Genomic DNA, 20058 nt, shown 5'->3' on the forward strand with positions numbered 1-20058 from the left:
TGGAGGGAAGAATGGAACCGACGAAAGCGTTAAAATGAAATATTTGCGGCTCAAGAAAAGAAATTACAGCCAATAAAGTTCATCATCCGACCGGCTGCGGTACATACGGTTGTAAACACATAGGTAGAAAGTTACTTCTACCAAAGAGCGAAAGTGATTGTGCCATTCCGAGACAACTCGAGGTCGTATATAAGTTCGCGCAATACAAAAATTACCCTCGAACATAATTCTTTTTTATTTTTCAACTGATAAAAGACATTTGCTTTCTAAATGTACATTTCTAAAATATTTGTTAAAAAGATGCGAATTATTCTTTATATTATTCGATATCGTTAAACATTTTTCGTAAGACTTTTTTATCATTCTGTAAAATTGTCGACACGTATCTGTGTTTATAGATAAAAGCGGAGAAAGAGATTGCAAGGCGATTCAATTTCTTCGCAATCAATTTCTCGTAAACGCGCGATGTAATAAATTTATTTCTAATAACGAGAAACCTTCATTGTAGTTTAATGAAAAAAACATATATAGATATAAAATCTAATATATATAAATATAAGATCTCCTTTACATGTGTGTGTGCATTTCTGGATCTTTATTTTGTGCATTTATATCGTTTACATCGTTTACTCTCTTGCCTATAACAAGTTTTACTTTTGCCGTGATATTTCACTCGATTTATCATATAATGTAAATTACGCCGCGTAAATTAAAGAGAACTGAGGAAAAATAAAAGTATTTTCTAATTGGAAAATTTTAATCCACACAAAGAATCCATTATTGTATTTTCAATTTAACATATAATTAGATTGCATTAAAATTAGATGCATATATTGCGAATTCTCATCCCGAAAATTACAATGCGTTTAAAAAAAAAAGATATCAAAAAAAAACCATATACAGAGATAAGACCACTATGAAAACAAAAAAATCAAACGATTGCACGACAATTCGTTCAGCTTATATTCGCTTACGTACAAGAGAGGAAGAGAAAGAACCCTTCAAGACTTATGTTGCATTTCGAAACCAGCATGATATAATGATATGGGTGAATTTACGAGCGGTCACAGCGTGTAGTTTCGACTTGATCGTTAATGTGCAGCTCATGCATCAGCATTAAACCGCGGTGTACCGACACAAGGCCCCGTCGGAAGGGACAAGTGTATTGTTAACGCTGGCTCGCAATGAGTAACAATAGCGGAAGCCACCCCGCGAATTAGTCGCCGCAGAGTGTTTCGCCGCGCGAGCACCTAGATTAGGCTCAGGTGTAACGAGTCAAACTGTCCGACATTTGTTTTCATTGTAATCCTGCATTGCATAATATGGCGCATAATATTGTGTTTGCAAATTTAATCGATAAAAAATTGCAAACAATAATTATATAGATAAGATTTTAATTTTTTTAAAACAAAGAAATCCTTTAATTAAAAAAAAATAGAAAATGTATTAAATTTAGATAAAAATTTAAAATATAAGAGCTTTTTATGTGATAAATTCTGATGCATTTATAAAGAATATTCTGGAAAAAAAGTATTAATCATATTTTAATTTTCATGCCAGATGCTGAATCAATTATAATTCGTATTTTAATTTTTCACAAAAACAGATGCTCAATAATCTAATAAAATCGTATTAAAATAGAAATAAAATATAATAACATAACTCTGCAATATACAATATAAAATTAGAACATATATAAAATGTCATCGTAAACATTTTTTGAAAAAATATTCTGTAACAATGATTTACGTAAACTTAAAAGACGCAATACACAACTGCGCATTGCTAGAACGGGAGAACGCAATCTCTTTTTACATCTCTATCTTTCTCTTTATTCTCTAAATGGCGTATATCGAAGTCGATGAGGTCAATTGTCAATATTTCTCTCTCTATTAACGAATACGATTCGTTAGGTTCATGTAGACCATTCGCCACAGTTACAACAGTATTTCCGTTAATCTTGCGAAATCATATATCTCTCGCAAACTGATATTCAATAAATTCCAGGAGCTCTATTGTTGTCGTATAATACTTTATATCTTTGCAAAAATGTATCTTCTATTCACAGCTTAATTTAATTCTATTAATGTATGACATATTTTAAAATTTCTTTTTTTACATTTACAGCAAATAAAGTAGAATTTAACTAATAAAGTCATTTAATATTTTCAGATAGCACAAAAAAAAAGAGAGAATTATTCTTAAAATAGAAAAAAAAATCTATTATTGAAAAAATTCTCGAAATCTTTCTTGCAATTACCGCGCGTCGCATTCTAATTAGATCTATCTTGGTTAGATAAATATATACAGCCCAGACTAAGATTAAAAAATAATTTTAATAGCTAGCCATTCTCTGTGCAGCGTCGTTTCTGGTATTTTGCACGTGGCAGTGATAAAGCACCTGTAGAATTAAGCGAGCGAAATGGTTCGCAATGTGAATAATGACGTTCTCCCTTCACGTACGCATTTCGCGTTAGATTTAATTAAATTTCCCGTTCTGTTAGAACTATCGTCTTTACTTCCGAGCACTGTCACATTCGTAAACATTGCGCAACACGCGCAAATTATCCATATATTCATGTATATATCAACGGAAATAGTATAATAAATTTTGTGACATTCACGATAATAATTTTTCCTTCTTGAATATTCTTGATACAATTACCTCTTATTATTATTTTTTTAATCTTCACGTGAACTAAGAACCCCGATTTTATTTAAATTGAATTGTACAAAAAGTAATCTTTTTTTCCAACCATATGATTAGATGCGCCTAAATAATCTATCCAAATAATTGCATATTGTCTGCTTTTAGTTTTTAAATTGTAATAGTATGCCAAGATGTAATGCCACCATTTATACACATTACACATTACACACACTTAACCTGCTACGAATGTCAAATGCATGCCGCTGTCAACGGCAATGACGTAGCTTTCGGTACGAGCGGTGATTAGGCGAACGAAGCTCTCGGATCGTGGCGCATTCACTTCGAGGGAGAGAGAGAGAGCAAGAGAGAGAGAGGGAGAGAACAGTGATGTTTTGTTGCGCTTATCATCAACGCAGCGCCCATGTATGTACGCATGTGTGTGCATGATGCTGATAAGGGTTGCGGCACTCGAGACGTAACACGTTCACGATTATCATCTGCGTGAATATAATCGCCTGTCAACGCGCGCGCGCGATTTCGCGTTTGTAAAATGCTGCACATGTGCGCCTAATGCTTAAATAAATCTATTTTCATCCGTCAACCAAGAGAGAACGTTTTAGTATTCGCGGCTGAAAATTGCGCAGCACAGTGTTTTATACCCACATCTGAACTATATATAATATAAATACAGTTTGTGTTTATGTCCGCAATTAAGTCGCTTCACAATATTGATGCTCCATTAATAAACATTATTTCTTTCCCGTTTAAATTCGCTTTACGCGATTTATAATTTACAAAAATGTATACCTAAGTGTGTATATTGTGTGATGCATATATTATCTCAAAACACAAATATCTAAAATATGTTCTACTTTTATGAAGCCATAAATTAATATAAATCTTAAAATACTCAAATACTCTATGATTTCTAATTCGAGTTACCAATATTATGTATATGAAATAAAATTTTTTATTTATTACCTATAATATTATTGTTCATAATATTAACGTCCACAATAATGGAGATATGACTCGGTTCTGCTCTATCTCAAGTGACATTTTTTATTATATATATAGAATATTATGTTTAATTTTGTTTATTAATATATAGAATAATTGTGGATCATGCAAAGCGAAAACTTTTAAATGAATTTTTAAATACCGTATCAGATTTTATTAACGATCGTACATCGCAAGCATCGAACCACGACAAATTTACCGTTTATTTCAACGTGAATTTATATTCAATGATCGATAAGTTTGACTCGCGCATAAATCGCACGCACACGCTCACGCATCTCTCGTAACTTCACGGTAATTGAACCATCCAGTAACGCAGAAAAGATTCGCTACATAGTCTCTCGGACAAAAAATATATTACAATTCGACGCGCCAATGGACAATGTGCATGATTGACATTCAATTTCAATGTTCGTGTTTGTACGATGCTGGCAACGTAGCTACGCGTGTTTAGGTTTAGCATATCTTTTATTGTAAACGCCGAGAATGATCGATGGAAGCAATCGTTGCATTTGAGAACACGCGCGAGAGGAAAGCAACCGGCTATTTTCCAATAGTTTTCTATTATGATCGAAGTTATGGTAATTCACTGTAAAATCCTATCTCTCCTTTTCGGTCATTTATTTGCAATACTTTAAAGCGCGATAATCCTGCTTCAGTAACTTTCGATAAAACTTCTTGAAAAGCAAACCTACTTTCTTAAGTTCTCACATTAAATATCGCGCGCGTTCGAGACATAAAATAAGAAGAAAATGAAAAAATGTATCCTGCAGAAACCTCATGATATATTACAATATTTATGTAAATTTTCTAAGAAAATTATATTTTTAAATTTTCTTAAAACAAATTTCTTTGTTCTTATTTTTTATTCATCTTTTTATATTTATTCTAAAATATAGTTTCCACATATTTTTAAAATTGAAATAAAGCATGTAACAATATATATATAGAATGCATCTTACTAACAAATGATATATAATATTTATATACTTATATAAAATTCACAAATTTAACAATATTAAACATATTTTTTTAAATAAAAATAATCGAACAATAAAGTGCATATCTATAAAAATTGCGACAATTAAATGCGCTACATTTGATTCTGAGTTTTATTTTTGTGGCGATTCTTCCGCTCAGATTTGTCCGAAAAGCACCGAAAAGAACGACAAGTTTGCATAACAGCCCATCTTAGCGTTTACGCCTTTTAAATGTCGACGTTGGCGTCTGCAATGTTGCATATTTCATGCATTTTTCATCAGATTTTTATGCAATATCGTCATGCAAATAACACGAAGCGCACGGAAGAATCGAGAGTACCAACGATATCACTTTATGTAGCAGGCGACATAAAAAGCGACTTCTCGTCGATGGATTGACAATCTACCGTGTCATTTATTCTCATTCTTTCTACTTGATGTCGCACGCGGGAGTTTTATACCCTTATATTGCGGAATATTTCTCCCTCTCTCTTCATATATATGTACATACATTTTTTTTTAAGTCAATAAGCGACTAACAAACTATTTTGCAATTCACAATGCAAATAATTCTGATTGAAACAATTCAGATATCAGCAACTAAATCAATTTTCAACGAGTGCTTTCTGAATAACAAATATTTTTATGAAGAGAGATAAAAGTACACAAAATATGCTTCGTGAAAATTTAAACGATGTCATCCCATTTCGATACGTAATCGAAACCTGTAGTCTTTGAATTAAATTCCAAGTAACTCTGGTCCTCGTCGTAAGATGATCGATATATTTACGAGAAAACTTAGCTTGTCTGCGTCAACGAGATAGGAAACTTGGGACGTAGATGGAAGGCCGAAGACTAACAAACTAAGGCTCCTGATAACTCGAAACTCGATCTCTCGACAAGTACACACGTGCTGACGCGCGCGAATCGACGTGAAATGAAACGAATATTTTATACGGGAGTCAACGAATTTAATAACAAATCAAAGACGATATTATTGCATGATTTGAAAATTATGCGCGTATATATGCGCGAATTGCTGCATAACACAAAAAGATAGAATATTTTTCAAAGAGAAAGTACCTGGACGAGAGCCGACATTTTGGCCAAATGCCGTCGATTAGTATGCAAATGTCTTTAAATATTTGTAATCTCTCCAAAACGACCACGAAATCCGCACTAATAGAGATGTAAAGACTGACAAAAAAAAGGTACTCGCGATGTTAGGCAATCGCAAATTGTAATCATTGAATGAATGTGCTTTTGGAAACCTGAATATATTTATTTTTTGTTAAAAAATCGTAGATTATCTCGTGAAAAGAAATAAAGATTATATTATAGAACAATATATAACATGTGACTAAAAAATGTATAAACAAATGTAAATTTATGCAATCTATGTGAATTTATATTGCTCCATATATATATATATATATATATATATATATATTGTAAATTCCTTAAAGCACGTACATAATTACTTATTAAGGAAAATACATAAAAGATAAGGTTTAAATACACGAGAGAGGTGGCAATAAAGTGGTTTACCAAAACATTACTCAAACAAGCAAGTTTATGAGCTGGAATCTTGTTAAATGTAATTAAGTATAATATATGCACATAAGGAAAAAGAGACGAGATAAAATAGAAATATAAAATTTAAAGAGACTAAAGACAAATATACAAGATGGTCATGCAAAATTTATTATGGATACATAAGTGCTTTGTTAAATAATTAATTAAGAATTAACTGAATGCTATGTGTCAATTAGAATATTTCGATAGATTTTATCTCTTGTGCCATTTTCATTTAAATTTCATTATTTTTAATATATTTTTGATGCATTTTGATGATCTTCCCCGCGAAATAGCGGATGGAACAACGCTTTTCCATTTCCGACAATCCCGCGACACTTCCCAATTGAGTATCTAGATGTTCAGAATAGAAACTGCAAAATAGCAACGATCGTCCGGCTTTGATGTGAAATCGAACACGCAGTGAGAATTCTTACAACGCTAAACGTGAAAAAAGAAAATCGTGCGGCGAAGGGCAACAATGGCGGTAAGGACGACAACCTCTGACCTATCGCTTTCACAACTCGCGACGTTCGATTAATTATTACTACGAAACCCTTACTCTAAAGTTTTCCCCACCGTTTCTTCCCGAAGCCTTCCCGATGCCACGCGGCACGAAGGAGTTTCTTCGACAGTTTGAGACGACGTCTCGAACAGTTTGCACGTTTCTTGCTTTGATCATCGATCGTTACGCCGCTCGAAATGAGAAAAGTCTGACAGCGTTTTCCTGACACGACGACTACCTTTCGCCTACGCAGATATTTCAAAGTTCAAATGAGATTTGATGTCGCGATCTACATAGTACGACGAGATGATAGAATCGAAGAATGTTTTCAACGATTGTTCTAAACACAATTTTTTTTAATAATAAATAAAGATTTACATATATGAAAATTTATTTTCTCATGAGAAATATCTGACTTTATGAAATAGCATAATACATTTATTATAAAAATTTTGGGAAAAAATTTCCATATTTGTCAGAGATCTTTTTAAAATTTATCTTTACATATGTTATCAATGTTAAATTTTAGACGGTTTCTAATTTACAATAATATTTGGAATAAAATTTTATGAGTCACGTGTGTATTCCTAATTTTTTTCTATAAAATGTCTTTTGTATTACATATATGTATAGAATATAAATTATAAATGAAATTCTGTCAAAAAAACAATTACAAAACAAATTATAAACTGTCTTTATCAGAGATTTTATATTCAGCGGCATCAGAGAGCAGTTTTTCCTACCAGAATACATCATATTCTTTCGTAATCCCGAAACACTAATACGATGAAGCGTTCGTCGTAAAGTCACGTATCCTCCCGGTTACCAATCACCTGGGACTGGCACTTCTGGTACCGACAAGTTCAGAGGCAATTTCGAAACTCCATTCTGGTGACATTCCGCCATACGTTGCAGCGAGATGGCCGGGGATCGGTATAGTTATTGGCGTCGCTCGCATTCTCGAATTACCCGATCGCTTTTACGATGTGGAACAAAGAGAGAAGGGTGGGAGGAAAAGAGAGATAGGAGTGGTGCACGATGAAATAAATGACATAAATAGCGAATGGCAAAATAGGTCAGGCAAGAGAGTAAATAAGGCAGAAATCGAGAAATCGATCAAGTAAATTCGAGGTGGGAAATTACTAGGCGACAGGTTACAAAGCGCAGGCACACCGACGCGCGTACACATCGCATTTACAACGAATCGACCAAATACTATCGATTGTTAAGTGCGAACAGAGACGACGAATAAATAAATGGGCCGAAAAGAGCGCTCTCGGGAACTGTTAAAACGCGGAATACATTCGTTGCGAAAGAAGTCGCGAGTATTTGCCATGAATATTTAGAGTTCTACTTCAAATCGCGTTCAGACCGAATGACATAACGTGTGTTCACACAGGTCGTTTGATGGGAAAACATCACGTGTCGTGTAAAGTTTTCAAAAACTACATCGCGCACCATATTTTTGCCGCTTGCTATAAATTTAAACAAAAACATGTCAAATTATTTTCGTCACTAATAGTTTCTTGCATTTTTTTTTTTTTTTTATTTCTATAAGTCGAAAAAATTGACGCGTGGATAATAATGTGTATTTTATATTGTAAAATGAATAAATCTATTTAAATGAATTATTGAAAACGATTACATCTCCTTTAAAATTGAAAGATTAGAATCTAGAATCGAACCTAATTAATATATGACCGCTGGCATGCATTACTCGAAAACTAAATTTATGTGGATGTTGCAATGCATTTACGATAATCTCAGAGTTAAACAGAATCTATACCTTCAGAATTTCAATATAGAAGCTAGTAACAAAAAGTTTGAAACATCTAGAATTCCCTGGCATAAATTCCCATAAGTATTAATCGTTTTGTCCGCGTGTGCATATTAACTTTAACAGATTGTTCGTTATATATTTTAAATAATCAATAATAATTAAATGTGTAAAATTAGATATATGTACGGGCAGCTTTATACTCTCTTCAAGAATTAAGTAGGTGTATTGCAAATTTTGTTTAAGCACAAATCACTTCTCTCAATATGCTCCACTCTCATGAATATTAATATAATCGATTATAAATACGGTGTACGAGGCATCGCAACACAGAGCATTCACTTTATACTTTCTATGCACATTTTAGTTACGCGATGTTTATTTACCTTAATTTCCCTTTTTGAAAGTAATCCTTATCTTCCTAAATTCGAGATTACTAAACTTCATCGTATATAAGTGATTGACGCGAACAAATAGCCATCATTATGGAGAGAAATCGATATCTAAGATGAAAATTACTCACGCGAGGACTTCTCCATTGACGACAAGAAGATTCGAACGAGTGCGAATAAGGGAATAAATTCCAGATACCTCTCTGCGACTCGTGTCGTCAACTTGAGCTCAAAGAGTATCCATGTGTATACACATTGACACATCGAAGTACATCGTTTCTTGCATGCACTGCTCCTCGACAATCGGATGCACCCACGTGTACATAGACTCGACGCACCGACCAAAGTCACGATGACGTACACATCGGAACATGTACATATATATTTACCCGATTAAATCAAATCGCTATATTGTATCTTATACCGCGAAAGCGCAGTTATTCGAAATAATAATTCATACATATGTATAAAGCGAAAAATTAATTACCAGTCTATTTTTCACATACGAATATATCCCTTTATTATTCTAGATTACAGAGAGATGATCATAATTAGATTTTCGTAAATGTAATATGCACAAACTAAACGGATGGAATAAAGAGAATGAGATGATTAACAGAGGATACAAACGAGATATACGAGTTATTGGAAGCCGTAAAATCGACAATTGCACTGTTGGAATTAATGTATTAAGCTCCTTTACTGCAGCAAAGATTTATTGGCAATTACAAGGCTTTACCCATATTTAGCAAAAATGACAGTTGGATACAAAGTTACGGTTTGTTTCAACGAACGAAGCGAATTCTCTTTTCTCAGAAAAAATGTAAAAAATATTGATCGGTTATTAAAATTTTTCGATATTCTCATTAATAACAGTCAATTACATTTCGATTGAATTAAACTTCAATTCGAATAAATTAAAAAAATCAATTATTAAACTGTTTATGTAATTCCAACAATTCTTTACTTTTCAATACAAACTAACAAACTAATTAATTAAAATGGAAATAAAATTATTGAGCAAGATTCGACTTTAAAATCGCCTTCCAAAAATATGCATCATTTCTATTCCGCGTCTACATACACGAATGAGAAGCGAATGGACGAGCTTTCTTTCTTCGTGCCTTCGACCGCTTAAGCTGACTTCCAGTTCGACGCTCTGGAACTAAGTTTTCCGTGAAAGAGATGGATTTACGATGGATTTCTTCCTCAACTATTTTTCCCCCATCGTTCCCTCACCGTTCGAGGTCAAAAAATTCATCCGCGTCAAAGCCCCGAAAAATGCAGAAATTCACGAAGAACATCATGATATATGAACACTACCAGATTTCAATCTTTCCGTAATGTGGATGCGCGGAAACAAAAATCATGATTATTGACAATTCATTAATAATGATTAATGCGATGCAAATCCGATGGCGGACAGTGCATTTCCTCTTCCCCCCCCCTCTCTCTCTCTCTCTCACTCTATTTTATTGCGCGTTTTCCAACGAAAAATATGGCTCAAATACTGATTAGATATCCACGCGATTAATAGAGCGCAACTGCGATTATTATATGTCATATGGCGGAACGAAAGTGGGATGTCGCTGCTCGATGATATTGAAACCATTATTGGATCGATGGCAAACGAATCTCCAATGATATATATGCGCGATACACGTGTTTGAACGTTCCTTTAACTGGATACCAAATGATATTACAGCGATATAACCGCTAAAGCGCGGTCCGATTTTCCAAAGTTTAATTTATCGTAGCTCTCTGCTAATGCTGAATAATTTTCCGTTCGTTTATTGCAAACAGCGAACAGAGAGAGAAAGAAAGAGAGAGGGGGGGGGGGGAGGGAAGAGACGGATGCGAAAATACAAGAAGAGGTATGTTTTTGCTTTTGATATGTCAGCAAGCTCGAAAAATAAAACTGATTTGCCATGTTATATGTTGCTTCTGGATCGCAATCTCTCGCAAATGCAATTTTTATTCACGCAAAACAAGATTACTTGTCAACGATAGCAATCTTATCTAGAAAACCGCGAAAGTTTAGCTTTCAAAATAAATTGCCGGTACTTTCCGAACTTTGGTTCCGAAATATTGAACGTCGTGATAATGCAGCCGCTTTCGCATAAGCAGTTTCGAGGTTGACGTCAGTGTGACAGGATTGAAATTGGAGAATGCAAATAACGCGCGAACAACTGGATAAGGCGTACCTATATTGGTCTGATGGCCGGGCGACATTAACGAACAGTCCTTCAGAAATCCGGTCAAACGTGATCTGACGCGACAACAAAAGGAGCGATCGCGCCAGTCAATCAACTTTTTGCTCCAATCGATCGTCACGCGAGTTTCTCTTCTTCGGAATCGATTCTGCGATTTGTTAGCTTTGCTAGCGACTTGCTATGATTTCAACATGTTGCTAGCGATGAAATTTTACCCATCAATAAATAAAAATATTTTTCAAATATTTAGATATATAGGAAATATAGAAAATAAAAATCTAATAAAATAGATAAATAAAATTCTTCGTATATTATAAAAAAAAAAAAAAAAATTGAATGGCAATGTGACGTATATATATGTATATATTATACATATAATATGTCATCATTTATAATATCATTTTAATATGTCATACAGTGTTATGTGGGTTAATGATGCTTTTAATTGACGAATTTAATAATTGATTTCTGTGTGACGAAATCGTCCAACATATTTTCATCTATTACTTCAATATATGTTTGATCCAGTTTAAAATTATTAACATTAATTAGCAAATCGCACCATGTGTCCCGATAATATGCATGCCGTTGGTATCTTGCGAATGTTTTGCCGTAGTCACGTTTTCGTCGAATTAACGATCGTAAATACGATGCATCACAAGCACTAAATAAGATCCAAGTAGCAAGGAAATATGAGAATAAAATGCGACAGATAAGAAACAACGCGTATAATATTACTGACTTTCTTGAGATAAGAAGCAACCAATTAGAAAACAGAATAAAACAAACGAGTGCGTATATTACGTATATTAAAAAGCATAGATAAAAATAGCATAGAGTTATGTTAAAAAGCATATTCTACGAAATTGTCATTGGTCATAAATAAAATTTATAAAGAGCAAAAAAGTATTTCTTTTATATACAGATATATACGAAAACTTTCATTTATGAATCGAATTCTGATATTTATGCCTGATACTTTTCTCTCTTCCATATTTCACTGTGATACTTTTCTCATATATTTCACTTGATCCCGATGCTCACTCGTGCGTAGCAGAAATAATACACTCGATGAAGCTCGGAACAAGGAACAAACTAGGAAAACGCTCTACGCGTTATCGCTTCTATTGGTCTTCCGGCTTTTATTCCTCCTTTCTGCTCGTTATTTCAAAGCGTTCAGCGTTTCGCGTTTCGATAACAAAAAGAAAGCCGACGTCACATAGTCATGGCTGGGAAACGTCGCGACGATTCGAAAAAGGCTCGCGTGTTCGCGGTCAGCGTTTATTTACATACGTAACCGCGCGCTCCGCACATAATCGCGGGAGTACTTCGGGGCATTTGCGTTTGTATGCAAATGGACCCTTCGCTAGCGATTTATTCCGCGCTTCTAAACGTCCATGTCGTGAAATATGCGCGGCGCCTCTCCAAAGTGTATTTCCGAATGAACGCTGCCGCCGTTGCTGCAACTGCAACGACGCGGTCGACGAACGTTCGCGAGTATAAATAAATTTCGCGCTGACTTTTGCATAGAAAAACGCGAAATACCTATGGTCTCAATCCACGCTGTTTTCGGATCAACAGAGATCGGATACATCGGATGTGAATTGCTGTCGATGTAGTTTTGATATGTGAGACACAGAAGTCGAAATGTATAGGATTGTCGCGATCTGTTTGCCTTTTCAATTATTTTCACAGAATCGTTGTAATTGGCAGTTGAAAAATTGGACAGAATTGTAATGGTACTGTATAATTGTACGACAATAATAGTATATTATACGCATTGTCCAAAAGATATAATAACTGTTTGTTTTAATAAGCAAAACAAAATTTTAAAACAAAGTATTTTGGTACGTTTATCTTTATAATTATAGAGATATATGGATCATATGAAATAAATCTTCCACAGATTTATGATTTTCGAAATACGGGAAATGATTTATTTGTGCTCAACGGTTTATTTCGGAAATTGTATTTCATATATTATAACAATAGTTGCTGCATATCGAAATCCAACTATCGGATTACAATTTACATGATTTTCGATCAATCTGATATTCTGTAGGACCGAGTTATTTGAAATACTGACTAATCTCAGCACGCGATGATTATTTATGCAATTGTTATCATGATTATGATTTAGCGAGCTGGAATAAAACGATAAAAAAACTCGACAATGTAAAATATATCCGTCTCAAAGACGGATTAGAGGTGATTGATAGAATTGCAATAAACAAAAAAAAAATTACAGTTTTTTCGTATAAATTATTATTGAAAACTGTTGTTAAAATTCGATTAATTTTTTTTATTATTAGTCGAATGATGATATTTGTAATGTAAAATAATAAAACGTCTATTGTTATTTTGCTTTTGCGTAATATGAATCGTTGACACATACTTTGAAGAGCATACTATCACTAAATACTTAGAAATTCTAACATCTGAACTCTGTTCACTCTTTTTCAATGGAGCATAATAATTTTAAAATTATTCTTCTTTGCATTTTAAATACTCATGCATATTCAAGTCAATTCTAAAATAATCGAGTAGAAACGACTAGAAATTGATTATTTAAGAGATCGAAAAAGAATCAACTGACATAAAAAATGTTTTAGAAATATGTAAAATTTTTAAACTTTTAAAAATGTACAAATGTTTAATCTGACAGATATATATTATTAACGCGGTAAATGTCAATTCTAAATCTTAGTTAATATTAGGATTGCATCACAACCGCAGTTTGAATATACGAATATAAAGGTAAAAGACAATCTCTTTATGCCAATCACAAAAATCACACATTGCTAATGATAAAGTTCTACAATAAATTGTATTTGTTTTATATTGTGCATTTTTGTATAGTGTATAAATTTGATACAACAATCGAAATCTCAAATACCGAATTATTAACAATTCAAATCCAACTTTTAATTTATACAAGTCTGATAAAAGCGATTCTATTTAGCCGCCATGATGAAAATGTATATTTTTTATACTAATTTACTATCGTAAAGAAAAAATACGCAGTATCGAAACGTTTTCATGAATCATTTTCAGTGATCGAAACTACGATTCAGTTTTATTCCAAATCGCGACAAAAAACATATGTTGCGCGTCTATACCGCGCAATTTCGAGTTGCTCGTATATTGCGTACTACGCAAGATGTAAACAAACATAGATAATAAACAAATAATGTACACTCACCGTTTTTGTCGACAGGAAAGTTTGCGTTTAAAGGAAGTCCGATTGCGCGCGTGTGCCGGGCTTTGTAACAGCTTTCACTCTTCTGCCCCCTTTTCACGTCGTTCTCGTTGAGTTCGGGCAAACACTTGCGCGATAACACCACTTAAATCACCAATCACTTCGGTCCTTCCTTTTTGTCTGCGCGAATGTCACCACCGAACAATAGCAACAGGAGACGAAAGCGGGCAACGCACTCGCGAATTACAGTTTATCGAACAGCACGGATATATATGCGGGATCGGTCGTGACGACATACGTCGTAACGAATGAACGAACAAACGAACGAACGAACGAATGACAGACGCTGCCGTAAATCGACGTCGCAATACACACTATCTGCAACACACGCGCGACCGATGCAGACGCGACGAGCAGCTGCCGATTTTCAATAATACACGAATTGGGGACGCGATGCGAAACCGTCCGACTGACACAGTGACTCGCGCGATTCTGCCGCTCACGACGCGACCGCGACCAGCGCGCGTCGACCCTGTGGCGCGCGCAGCTTCGCGCCGGTGCCGGTACTCGAGCCGGCGAATCGGCTCCCCTCCCCTCCCCTCCCCTCCCCACCCCTCTCCGACTACGTGTGGTTACCTTCAGATAAGACGTCCAGCGTAATACTTTGTACGTACGTCTTTAAGGATTTATTATAATTGAAAAATGCGTTCGATATAACAACGTGACCCCACACTCCGACCACAATATCAATTACAATAATTATCTGATAGTCTTCGATATTCACGATGTTTCATCGCGATTATATCTGCCTCACAAGTTTTTCCACGACGAGCATGACCTCACTAAAGGCGAGCGCGAGAATGACTAAATTCTCTTGATTCCGAATTAGGGTATTATTCCGGTCCGATTCCAAAATTCCGAGTTTGCGTCCGAATCAAATATGACTCTTCCCAATGAGCAAGACAATATTTTTAAAAATGTTTTTAAAAATAATGAAATAATGGATTAAGTCATTAATTGTAGATTGTATAATTAATGAATAATATGTATTAATAATACATTTAAAAAATATTGTCTTCTTATTGGGTATTAATATAAATATTTTTTTAATGAATTTTTTAAAAGAAAACAACTCATTATCTTAATATTTTTAAAAAAATTTTTAGAACATTTTTAAAAATATTGTGTGTTCATTGGATTGTTATGCGAATCTTTCGAGTGCTAGTTTCTATTAAACGTAACAGTAATACCTGCGTATATCGAATATAGAAAACGAATGCCATATGATTTTTATCATCAATTAACACAGGCATTAAATATTTATTAAATGATTGGTTTATCACTTTTGATAATATTATAGATTAAGTAGATCGAATAACGCATTTATGAATATATAAAATCAGCGAGAATCACGAAAAGATCGGTCTAAGGGCTATCGCATATAAATTGACATAATTGCATATCATATGCATCGCACAAGAGCGTCTGGACCAATGAGCATCGAGCATTAAGTCACTATATTGATTTACATAACATGCTCATTGGTCCAGATGGTCTTATGCTATGCAAATGCGGCCATGTCAATTTGCGATAACCGAAACGATACTAAAGAGCAAACGAGACGAAAATGTCAAAAAAATGTAAGGACACGAGAATGCGTAAGAGGAAGGATTCTTGGAAGCGAGTCCGGTCGTGTTTTGTTTACGATACACGGCAGCTTAAGTACAGCCACTAACTTGTTTAGACAAGCAACTCAACGTAATATAATATTATATCAAGCACGAACATTTCTATGGAAATTGAAACAAGCGTTTAGTTCTAAGAAAAAAGAAACCTATAACGGAAAGAGCAAAGCGATACATTTGAACATTTACTGAGTTTTTTAACTTTCAAATTTTCGTTTGACAAGAATAATTCATGTTATTGTATTCTGTTTGAAAAACAAAGAAATTCTTTATTTTCTTGAGACAAATATACAAATCAATATGTAATATTTGATAAAAATTTGATACAGAAAAGCTTTTATAAAGTATTCTAATGCGTATTGTACATATATAAAATGTATATTAATTATTAATATTAAAAATTACTATATGTATACAATATACTATAGAATTTGTAATAACACGTGTCTTCAATATTTGAAGCTGAAAATTTGCCTCTAAATATTCACACATTAACTGTTGATTATTCGAGAAACAAATAATATTTTCATTAATAATAATAATATATTTATAAATAAGAATATTTTAATAAGAAAATAATAATACAATGACAAAATTAATAATAATAACAAAAAATAATTTTTTCAAATACTAATTTTATTTTGAGATAGAATTATAGTTTTTTGAATAATTAAACAGAGTCATAAATGTACAAATATTTAGAGACGAAACACGCGTGCTCAGTATGCTTCGACGCATGCAAATTCATGCGTTAAGTTATTTCTAACCCCGTGTGTACAAACTCGGAATCCCGGAATCGGACCACAGTGCTCTAACGGAATTGCAAGTTGAGAGGTTTAATAATGTATAGCGCGCGGTCACGTCGGGACGCTTGTGGTGCAAATTCAATCGCGATCGAGCATCAGGAGATGATTTTAAGTTTTTGAAAACAAATATTGTCTATAAATTAAATATATATAGTATCAGACTGTGTCGAGAAAAGCATCAAATATTGATCGTTCTTATGGGTAAATATGATCTGTCGTATATTAGTAGCATGAACGTATGACAGTTGAAGAAAACCCACGTGACTTTAGCTCTAATTAAAATTACTATTAATAAAAATTATTAAGAAATTAAATATCGTCTGCGAATAACTAGGTAGTATCTATTGAGGAACTATTGAGAAAAATATTGGGTGACTGTTGTATTATGCATGAATGTAGTATATCGCTTTATTAATAGGAGCGTGCAATAATTTCGTTGGATAAATTCCATGCGACCGTAACTTTAAATATTGTTTAATAATAATCGGTTAACAATATTAAATAAAATTAATATTGTCAAATAAAAAATTGAAAGTATAATTTTTTACAAATAATTTTTTTTAAATTGAAATTTTCAGATTGTGATTGTTACAGTTAGTTTATGTATATGCTAATTGTTATTGTTTTTTTCTCAAAATTTTTATATTTTTAGAATATTTATTGTCTCTCTCACACACACACACACACACACACACACACACACACACACACACACAAAGAGATGTCAAATAAACTTTCTATATTATTTTAAATATGTTTTTATATTTTAATAAATATTATTGCATAATTGTTAGTTACATCTAATAGTATCATATAAAGCTTACTTGAATTTCTGACTATACCGATTTTAAATTGACGGTTTCAGAGAAGTGTAAATATTTGCTTTAATTATACGATGAGGGAAAATTCGCTTAATGGGATGCGAATGTTATACTGTTTGAATATTTGTTTACGAGATGCAAAGCGCAAATGTTTTTGCAATACTTTTAATGATGCACGATCGAACGAAATTAAATGGGGAGGATTATATGAAGAATATTCAATGTGTAATACATAATCTTGAGTGCAAAATGTTAAATTTTCTTTTCATATACATATATTTATATTTATATTTTCTTGATGAAGTGTTATTGAATAGAGATTTGCTGAAACTCGTAATTAATTATACATATAATATTACTACCGATTCACAATTTTAATAACGGTATATGTAAAATATAATAAATACATTTTACTTATGAAAAAATGTAAATATATTATAATCTATATAAAAAAGTACTTTTTAATATAATATAAAATAATATAAAAAATATATATGAAAAAGAAAGAACAATTTATATAACTTTACACAATTTCACTGTTCGCGTCGAAAAAGCTCTTATCATCGCGGCTGATATCAGCGACGAAGCGCGCCCTACTATCAATCAAACTCCGTATTCAGACAAAAAAAATATTGCATCTGCGCTCAACGCAAGTCAATAAACTCTTTTATCATCAATCAAAGCTCGCTTGTGCAAAACCTATCGGATCGGCCTTACCCAGTTATGCAGTTTGCGCGTTCGAGCGCGCACAATTTCCTAGGCTTTTATCAGGACAGTGTCGATAAGCGTCGATCTCTTAGCTAAGAGCCGATTTTTTTTTCGACGCCGCGAACTCGAATGTCTCGAGTTTTAACCTTCTTTTAATTTTTGCTTGTACGTGATTTCGTATATTCAGGTCACTTGTCAGATTTTATACGATTACCGATTGCACCGCGTCGTCCGCGTTCACCGTGTAGGCATTCGTTTACGATTATTGTTATCAAAATCAGATTGTACAGCAAATATAGCCGATATATTGTTTTCGTTAATGTCCATGCGCGCATAATCATATTCGCGGTGCATGGAAAACCACCTCGCGCGCGGATACATATGATTCGTAAATGAAATTGGCCTGACCAGGATATCTGTCAAAATCGATATACGCACCACCGAGGCGCCTCATTGTGTCACGTGCGTGCATATAGATACATATATATCGATGTCATAAATGCCTTCTCTGCTTCTCTACACACGCTTTTTCGGAACAGACGCATCATATCCAAATATTACGTAATCAAAGAAATATCAACAGAGTTTGACAGAGAGATGTTTGACAGCTTGGAAATTGATGTCTAACGTGCGTCTCTAACACAAGAAATAATATTTGTTTTCTAAATAATTCTGAAAAAATATCTTTTCCAATTAATTCTTTTCACAATTTTACATATTAACTCTTTAATTCGATCATAACTCTTTAATATTATATTAAATTTATATTAATTTATATATATTTTATTAAATAAATCAGTATAAAGTATTATGATAATGAATATGAAAATTAATTATCAATACATTATGATTATATCTTATCAATAGTTATATAAGTATAGAAGTAGATTTTGTTGAAATAATATATATCTGTTTTCTCTTAATAAGAAATTATTGGAAATAATTATCAAAAAAAAAAAATATGTAATAATAAAATATTCTATTATAAAAAATTATAAAAAAAATATCTAGACATAATAAATTTACTTTAAATATGTCTATTTAAGAAATACGCATTCATGCGATGCTAATACATTACGTACATACGAAGCGAGGGAAATTATACCAGTTACATGATGTGTACAGTGTTGGCGTACATTTTATAAATTACTCTGTAAAAATAGGAAGCGCTCGTGGCCCGGGATTATTTTTGCACAAGCCACGATTCTGCACTCCGATAGTAATCGACGCGACTTGAATTTTTTATTTCGAGTTTCGAATTCACTCGACGGCACCGTTGAAGTCGAGGGAGGGAAGGAAGAAAGGGGTGAGAGAGAGAGAGAGAGAGAGAGAGAGAGGTAGAAATGGCCTCTCTCCGCGGGGAACGGGACGATACATTAATTAACTCGAACGCGGTGAATTGCAAAATAATTCCGCTTTTTATTATTACGCGACACGAACTACGGTATAAAATCGTTTACTCTTTCCGGTCATCACAATTGCAAAATGCCATCGGTTAACGAAGTCTCGTCCACCATCCGAGGCAATGCACTGCCGAATGAAAAAGTATATCGCGAATTAATATAAAATTGGTCAACGTAATTTTGCCAAAACAGCCGCATCGATGCGCTTAATGTCAATCGTGGAATAATGAAAGAAGTCAACTCATCCAGCCAATTTCACGAAATGACTTTCTCGCGCCATTATTTTTATCCGATAGTTGCTTGATATATTATAATCGTATAATT

At 33.5% G+C, this 20058-nt stretch overlaps 1 protein-coding gene across 1 annotated transcript in view; it reads right to left on the reverse strand.

The window, feature by feature from the left end:
• Positions 1-14801, reverse strand: part of LOC126859263 (RNA binding protein fox-1 homolog 2) — a 250378-nt gene extending 235577 nt beyond the window's left edge. The window contains exon 1 of the mRNA XM_050610362.1: positions 14315-14801. The gene's annotated coding sequence lies outside the window, so the exon portion shown is untranslated. The remainder of the gene's footprint in view (positions 1-14314) is intronic.
• Between the last annotated feature and the right edge of the window lie 5257 nt (positions 14802-20058).

This window comes from Cataglyphis hispanica, chromosome 3 (genome assembly GCF_021464435.1).
Source record: "Cataglyphis hispanica isolate Lineage 1 chromosome 3, ULB_Chis1_1.0, whole genome shotgun sequence".
Taxonomy (NCBI): domain Eukaryota; kingdom Metazoa; phylum Arthropoda; class Insecta; order Hymenoptera; family Formicidae; genus Cataglyphis; species Cataglyphis hispanica.